Genomic DNA, 7,048 nt, shown 5'->3' on the forward strand with positions numbered 1-7,048 from the left:
CCACCCGAGTGAATTCCACCGGTACGACACTACGTCAGCATTAATGGGCCCTGAGAGTACTTGATGCTACAGCTCCTGTGAAAGCATTTAAAAATATTTCACTACACTTGTGTTGGCAGCAGAACGAGAAGGTGTCTGACTTCAAAGAGCTGTGTAAAAATAGACACCGGTTCACATACGTCTTTATTGACTCACTGCAAGAGAGAGAAAGCAATAAGTAAAGGTCAAAGAATTAAAGCTGTGCTAAGATTTTTATGAACGAATCAAATCAAGTCAAATGATTATGTGTGATATGGAAAGTGTTGCTCATAGTGTCAAACCCAGATGCATCACCCGACTCTGCAGTTCTCTTCAGTTCTGCTGAGTTTTTTTTTAGTGTCTTTCAGCTTGTTGTTTTGGTTTTATGGCCTGACACTGCAGGCAGCTCTTTTAAGCAAAAAAGCTCTGATAAACCCAGTGCACACTACCTACAGCACCAAACATCAGATGTACAAAGTTAGCAACTAGCTGCTGAACATACTGGAGCATTTAACAACTAAAGAGTCAGATATTTACCTCAAGAGTTGGTGGAAAAGAGGAGACTATTGGGCAGCTGGACACATGACTTAATGCAAAAGTTGCCTTGTGCCTGCTGGATGTGTAAATAGACATCTGTTTGCTAACACGTTCACCATGATAACTTTATAAAGTGATAATATGTCACTGTTGTGCTGCCCCCAAGTGGCCAAAAATTTAATTGAAGCAGGTTGAAAGGAGCGTCATTAGCTTCTGTACTGTGACTTATTTCCCAGTGAAACGGAATATTCGAGCGGAGTCGAGTTAAGAGAGGTATTTAAATCAGATCCTTTGCATTTGATTGGGCTGCTAAAAAGTGGGCGGGGCTTAGAGATAAGCACGATACGGAGCTACAGAGGACTGTTAGCTCCACACACACCTCCCTCACCTGATGTTAGATCAGGACAAGGACGAAAGAGAGATGAATGAATTAGAAGTGCGGTTTTATATGATGGGTGTGGCTGGCTACTCGCCCAAAGTCCCATTTGATTGGATGAACTTCTGTAAACGCCCCTGAGTGCAGGATGAGTCATCGAACATTGGACATTGAAACATTGCATAGTGAATTTTTGACATATATGTGGCATATAACAAGAGATAAATGAACAATTGACACAGGGACACAGGATTAAAACTGGGAAAACTTATTTTTCATGTCATGGTTCCTTTAAAAAAGATATATATAAAATACTGTTAGGTGTTTTTGATTTGACAGTTTCACTAAGAGACATTTTTTAAGCAAAAATATCGAATACGTTCCAGACTACACAAAAAATTTATGGGGCTCTCGTTGACTCATTCCTTTCCTTACAGCTGATTTTCTGTCAGCATGAGCAGAGCAATATTTGGACAACTGGCGGCCTGTGCTGATTGGTTGATTCATGGCTTCCTGAGTTGGTAATTGGATGATGACAGCGGAGTGGAACACTAGAGAGTGATGATTGATGGATGGTGCTGCCTCGACTTGCTGTAGCTAAGACGTATGTAGTTTTTGGGTGTGTGTGTGTGTGTGTGATAGGGAGACATTTCAGGGGCATGGCAGCCCAACAGAAAGTGTTTCTGGGTAAAATACTTGTAGGAATAAAAGGATGTATGTGAGTCTCTTTCACACCTGAATCCATGTGTGTCTACATGCTTCTGTGCATCCACATGTATGCATATCTTCACCTGAGTGAGTGTGTGTCTCAGAAGAAGACCAACATGAACACCATCTCCACTCCTGTTATGCAGTTCCAGCTTTAAGTGACAGGCCATGTCATCCGCATGCCAAACTCACGCCTCCCTAAACTGATTCTCAGCTCCCAGTGGATTGTGGGTAAGTGAGCAGCAGGTGGGCAGAATAAATGCTTTCAAGACAATGTCAAATAAACTTGAAGAAATCCAGTATTAAAGCTGAAAAGTATTGCACTCAACAGACACACCAAAAGGACTTCTCTACAAGAGGAGCTGGATGAAAAACACCTCCACAGAGCCGAGGAAGAAAAACTTCAACCACTAAAGCAGGGCAGTCTTGTTCATTATTTAAAAAAACCATCCTGAACATCCACATTCTCTCACAAGAAGTTTGATCCATGTCTCTGTATGTGGTTTTCACACAGATTCCCACTGTGTACTGTATGTGCATGGCTATGTGTGTGTGTGTGTTTTTCCCCCTCCATTAATGTACGTATCTGTGTGCACACTGTATATTTGTGTGTCGGGTGTTTGTGCAACTACATGTAGCAACTGAGAGTAGAATGATAAGCAAAGCCTGAGGTCATCCATCACACACGATGTCTATAACAAACAAGCAGGAGGAAAAGCAGGGAGCCATGATGGAGCTGAGGCCTCAACACAGCAGCTTGCAGACTAAACAGATGTGTACAGTGGGTGATGTAAATGCCTTCCAGCTGGGGGGAAAAATGGAAGATCTGTTTCCCTTCAAAAAAAAAAAAAAACCTCCATAAACTGCACTGAAGCTACTATATTCTGTTTGACTAGCCAGATTTGAGCAAGAGAAGATTCCCATGAAAATATTTTTATACAGATTTCTAATCTGAGGCATCATGATGCTTTGTTACACAGAACCGTCTGAGAAGTCGTCCTTGGAAACTGTTTGGAAAAGGGCAAGCGCTTTTAAAAAATACTTGGCAGGTGATTGGATGAGCCATCTGTCTATCACTGTCTATCAATGTCTATCACTGTCTATCAACATCTTACCTTGTAAGGCAGCTGAATTCGCAGTGGACACAAGTGCATAACTTGAAGCCTGACAAGATCGATTCTTGCCATGATCTTTTGATGTTGTGAATCCAGCTACCTCACAAGGTGAAAAGACCACTATGACCATCGAAGGCCAGGATCTATGATTGTACATTTTATTCCTACAATATTGTGTCGTCTCATGTAATGTGAACAAAGTAAGTTGGTAGCTGCAGATTAGTAGTTAGTGGTTAAAGGGAAACTTTGGTATTTTTCAATCTGGACCCAATTTCCCATAATTTTGTGTCTAAGTGACTAATTGGGACAACCATTTTTGAAACTGGTCCAGTATTGAATGACAGCGCTGTAGCCAACAGCCAGGAAACAGGATGCAATGTAATCCGATGGGGCAATAGCATCCCGTCAATGTACGTCAACTAAAAGTGCTTATTTTTGCCACTGACAGGCTCAGATTGTCATTATAAGTGTCTGATAACATTATGGAAAAGACCATACAGAGAAATAAAACGTTTTTCTTTGCCATTGGCTTGATCTGGTCTGTTTGTTGCTGTGTCAAACCAAGTCTTGCTCAAGGAGAAGTCTCATTGTGAAATGTCTTGACATTTGAGTTGTTGTTGAAATCAGCGAAATATTCAGCCATGACATTGAAAAATTGTTGTCATTAGTCACTTAGACACAAAAAGATGGAAAAACAGGGTCCACGTTGAAAAATACTGAAGCTTCCCTTTAAAATCTAACAAACTACTCAGCTATAACTCAACTTGAAAAAAAATGTATTGAGTCATCGTAATGTCACTGTGAGACTTAACAGCATGTTACACCCTTCCGCGAAGATCCTTGCTGGCAGATGACAAGAATATCTGTACCTTCAGTGGCGTTATCCACAGCAAGGACCATAGAGTCCCAAGAAAATGTAACATTTCCGATTGGTGTCAAATACAGTTCAGTCCATACAATAATATGGCATTACAGAGTATTTTCCAATGCCATGTAATTGGTTGGATCGGTCTTATTATTTTGTGTTATATTTGTGTAGCGGTTTTGTTTTAAAGGATGGACAATCATGATTGATGAAAAAATGTGTCATGGCACCAGCGAATATGCACTGTTTTCTAGGAAGCACCCATTTAATTGGATCTTAAACATAAGAATGACTTAATAGTCATCGTTTAATATATATGTTTAATATAATCCCTGAAGCTAATTCTAACTACTAACTCTTTATGAAGCAAAACTACATGTATATTGTTATAGCAAAACAAGCACAAACACACACACACACACACAAATATTTGTACTTCTAAAGTGAAAACGCTATCTGTCCCAAAGTGAGAAACGACCAAAATGTCCTCACTCCCAAGGTCTAAAACTCAAACTGGTCCTAACAAAGATAGATGTACCTACACACACATATTAAATGTGCTTTGCAGGGCAGATCGGCTGAATGGACCATTTCCTATCCGTCTCTCTCTCTTCCTTCATTATGTTCAGCTGTTATCTCCTTTGCTGTTTCTGTTGCTGAGGATGTAAACCCCATGACACACTGTTAGGAAAGTTAGTCTGAAAGGCAGAAATATGACTACCTGATGTAGTAATTAAGTTGTTTGTATGGACTCTATTACCCTCCCACAGATCAGTATGCACCTACAGTAAATACAGTACTTATTTTACCTTCAACAAACCAAGCTGAGGGCTCACATATAAGTCGTTTTCCATTTGAACAGGTAGTCACCTAGTTAGGATAACAAAATGCCGCCACTTTAACAAACATTTCAGACACACAGAATTGATGGACATGAGGTAATAACATCTTAAAAATCTATAAAACAGATAATGGGCTGTTGTGGAAATCAACTCTTCCAGTGTCTTAACACCTGCTCAGTTTCACCTTGATCAGTGTTTCTCTAATGGGCTCAGAAGACAAATCGAGCCCCCCCTGTACGCTGTATCGAACCACAACGGCAGCACACCTGTGTGGTTTCAATTTCCCCGAGTCTCTCTGCTCCAATAGCTCAGAGCAGGGACGGCAGAGACAAACAACATTGGGAAGCTGCCACGTATGTGACACTGGCGAAATGATGCTGATGCTGACCAGTACACGATAATTGGGTGCTGCTATCTGTGACTGGGTGGCTATTGACTACATTAGCAGATGGATTAACGATAGGGCTGCCAAAGTAATGAGACTTTATACGGCCCGATTTAGACTGAGCACCATGCAACTAAAGGGAAGCAGGAGGCATGCACACATGCATATTTTTTTAAAAAAGGCTTTTATACTCATTACATTATAGCTGTGCATTTTACACTTGCATATTTTTTTTTATCCGCAATGACTAGGAGCAAAGGTGCTCACCAGAATCATAAAATGTTTCATAACATAACACACTGAGAGGCAGTGAGGTTGCTCCTTTGAAGGATGCCCTGTGGGTGCCTTCCTTTGGTGTACGGAAATCTGTGACGGACCAGGAGAAAACCCCGGGGCAGACTCAGGACACACCAGAGGGATTCAATCTTCCAGATGACATGGAAATCCACATGAAACCTCTTGGAAGAGCTTGAGGAAATTGCTTAGAAAAAGACGTATCATGATTTGTTGAATTTATGACCCAAGGATTTTTGAAGCCTGATTTGTAAGATACTTTATCTTAAAGAACATATTGTCAGTAAAATAATTATTATATTATATTATAAATATTATATATTAGCTTGAATATCTAAATGTCAGAACCAGAGTTATATGGACATTTAGTTGTTGCTGTTGAAAAAAAGGTGTTCCAGATATCATATTTGACCAGTTAAATAGAATAAATTACGTTTTTCTGCAACATTTAAACCAATCTGTTGTTTCTATGTACCTTTTTTAATTCAATTTAAAGCACTGGATAGAAATACAAGAACACATGTATTATTTCATCAGAGTCACAGCATCCCCTGCCAAAATACCAGAGTCTCTTCTGACCAGCAGCTGCTTGTGTTGGCAGTGCTAGACTGGTCTCTGTTCATTTGTTCCTCCTAGTGTTTACTGTCATCTTGACTGGGAGATAAAAAAAGATGACGTTCCTTTGGAAAATAGAAAACAGGCCATGCCTGATTAACACATCTCAGTAGGGGATGATTTGTTTGCCCCAAAATAATCATGCTTTTCATGAAACGGGTGTCACGTGGATTCATCAGGAAGTATAAATGACAGCTCAAGGGAGACTGGCAGGCTTTAAGAAATGAGACAAGCTAATTATCATCAATCATCTGGCTGTTTGCTCCCTTCACTCAAAGATATATATGGCTGAACAGGTTGCAAATGTGATCATTAACTGATAATGGCAAACCTGTTTAGCATGTACAGTAATTGTTTATGACACCAAGCAGAATTCTTAAACTTACTAACACTACTAGACCAATTTAGGATGTATTATGATGATCCCACATACATATTTTATTGAATGTAATTACACAAAGAATTTTATATAAATCAAACAGGTTGTTTCTTCATCCATGACCTGTGGACACTATGAGCCTGAAATAATAATTGCATTGTGATTAAATTTCAAGAAAAGGTATCATAATCAAGGAATTTGCCAGCCATAAATAAATGCAACAGACAAATAACAACCATCTGTGAATGAAAGACAAATCCATCTGTTTGCTACTCTTCAGAAGAGCTGTTTCCCACAACATCAAAAAATAACAAGAACACAAGGACAACATGAATATATAGCCTCAGGATATTTTTTTTTTTATGGGAATAAAATTTTGGTACCACTAAAATCATTTTCAGACAGCGAGACACGAGTATGACGCAGGTCTACTGAAAGCATGTTCGACCCGCTTCTGACCTATCATATGAGACAACTGTCACCCTGCTCGTCACTGTTAGCAGAAACTCCAGTCTACGGTGTACTGTAGTTACATAGACTTCACTGATAAACCTGAAAATTACACTGGTAATTCTGGTAATTGAATAATTAATTGGTTGATGCAGTTGAGATAATTCTCAAAGAACCATGACAGGTTTGACCCGCGTCACTGTGTCTTGGCCATTTACTGAAGCCAGTACAGAGGTTTCTTAAGTTGCAAAGTCCATAATATTTTCCACAAGTAGTAGAAAAACATGACTAAGAGTCTACAGGCATAGAGGCTGCATTAAGGCATAGCAGTGCTTTGAGCTACATGTTAACATCAGCATGCTAACATGCCCAATAAAGACAACGCTAACATGCTAAGCAGGTATAATGTTTATACTGTGCTCACCACCTTAGGTTAGCATGTTAGCATGCTACATTTGAATAAA

The 7,048-nt window shown here is 39.6% G+C and overlaps 1 long non-coding RNA gene across 1 annotated transcript; it reads left to right on the forward strand.

Annotated features, from left to right (window-relative positions):
- Positions 1 to 1,461: 1,461 nt before the first annotated feature.
- On the forward strand, positions 1,462 to 3,241 carry LOC121886432. Its single transcript, XR_006092729.1, has 3 exons — positions 1,462 to 1,535; positions 1,786 to 1,870; positions 1,971 to 3,241. It is a non-coding gene; the product is annotated as an uncharacterized LOC121886432 (long non-coding RNA).
- The last annotated feature ends 3,807 nt before the right edge of the window (positions 3,242 to 7,048 follow it).

The sequence above is a fragment of the Thunnus maccoyii genome, chromosome 2 (genome assembly GCF_910596095.1).
Source record: "Thunnus maccoyii chromosome 2, fThuMac1.1, whole genome shotgun sequence".
NCBI lineage: Eukaryota > Metazoa > Chordata > Actinopteri > Scombriformes > Scombridae > Thunnus > Thunnus maccoyii.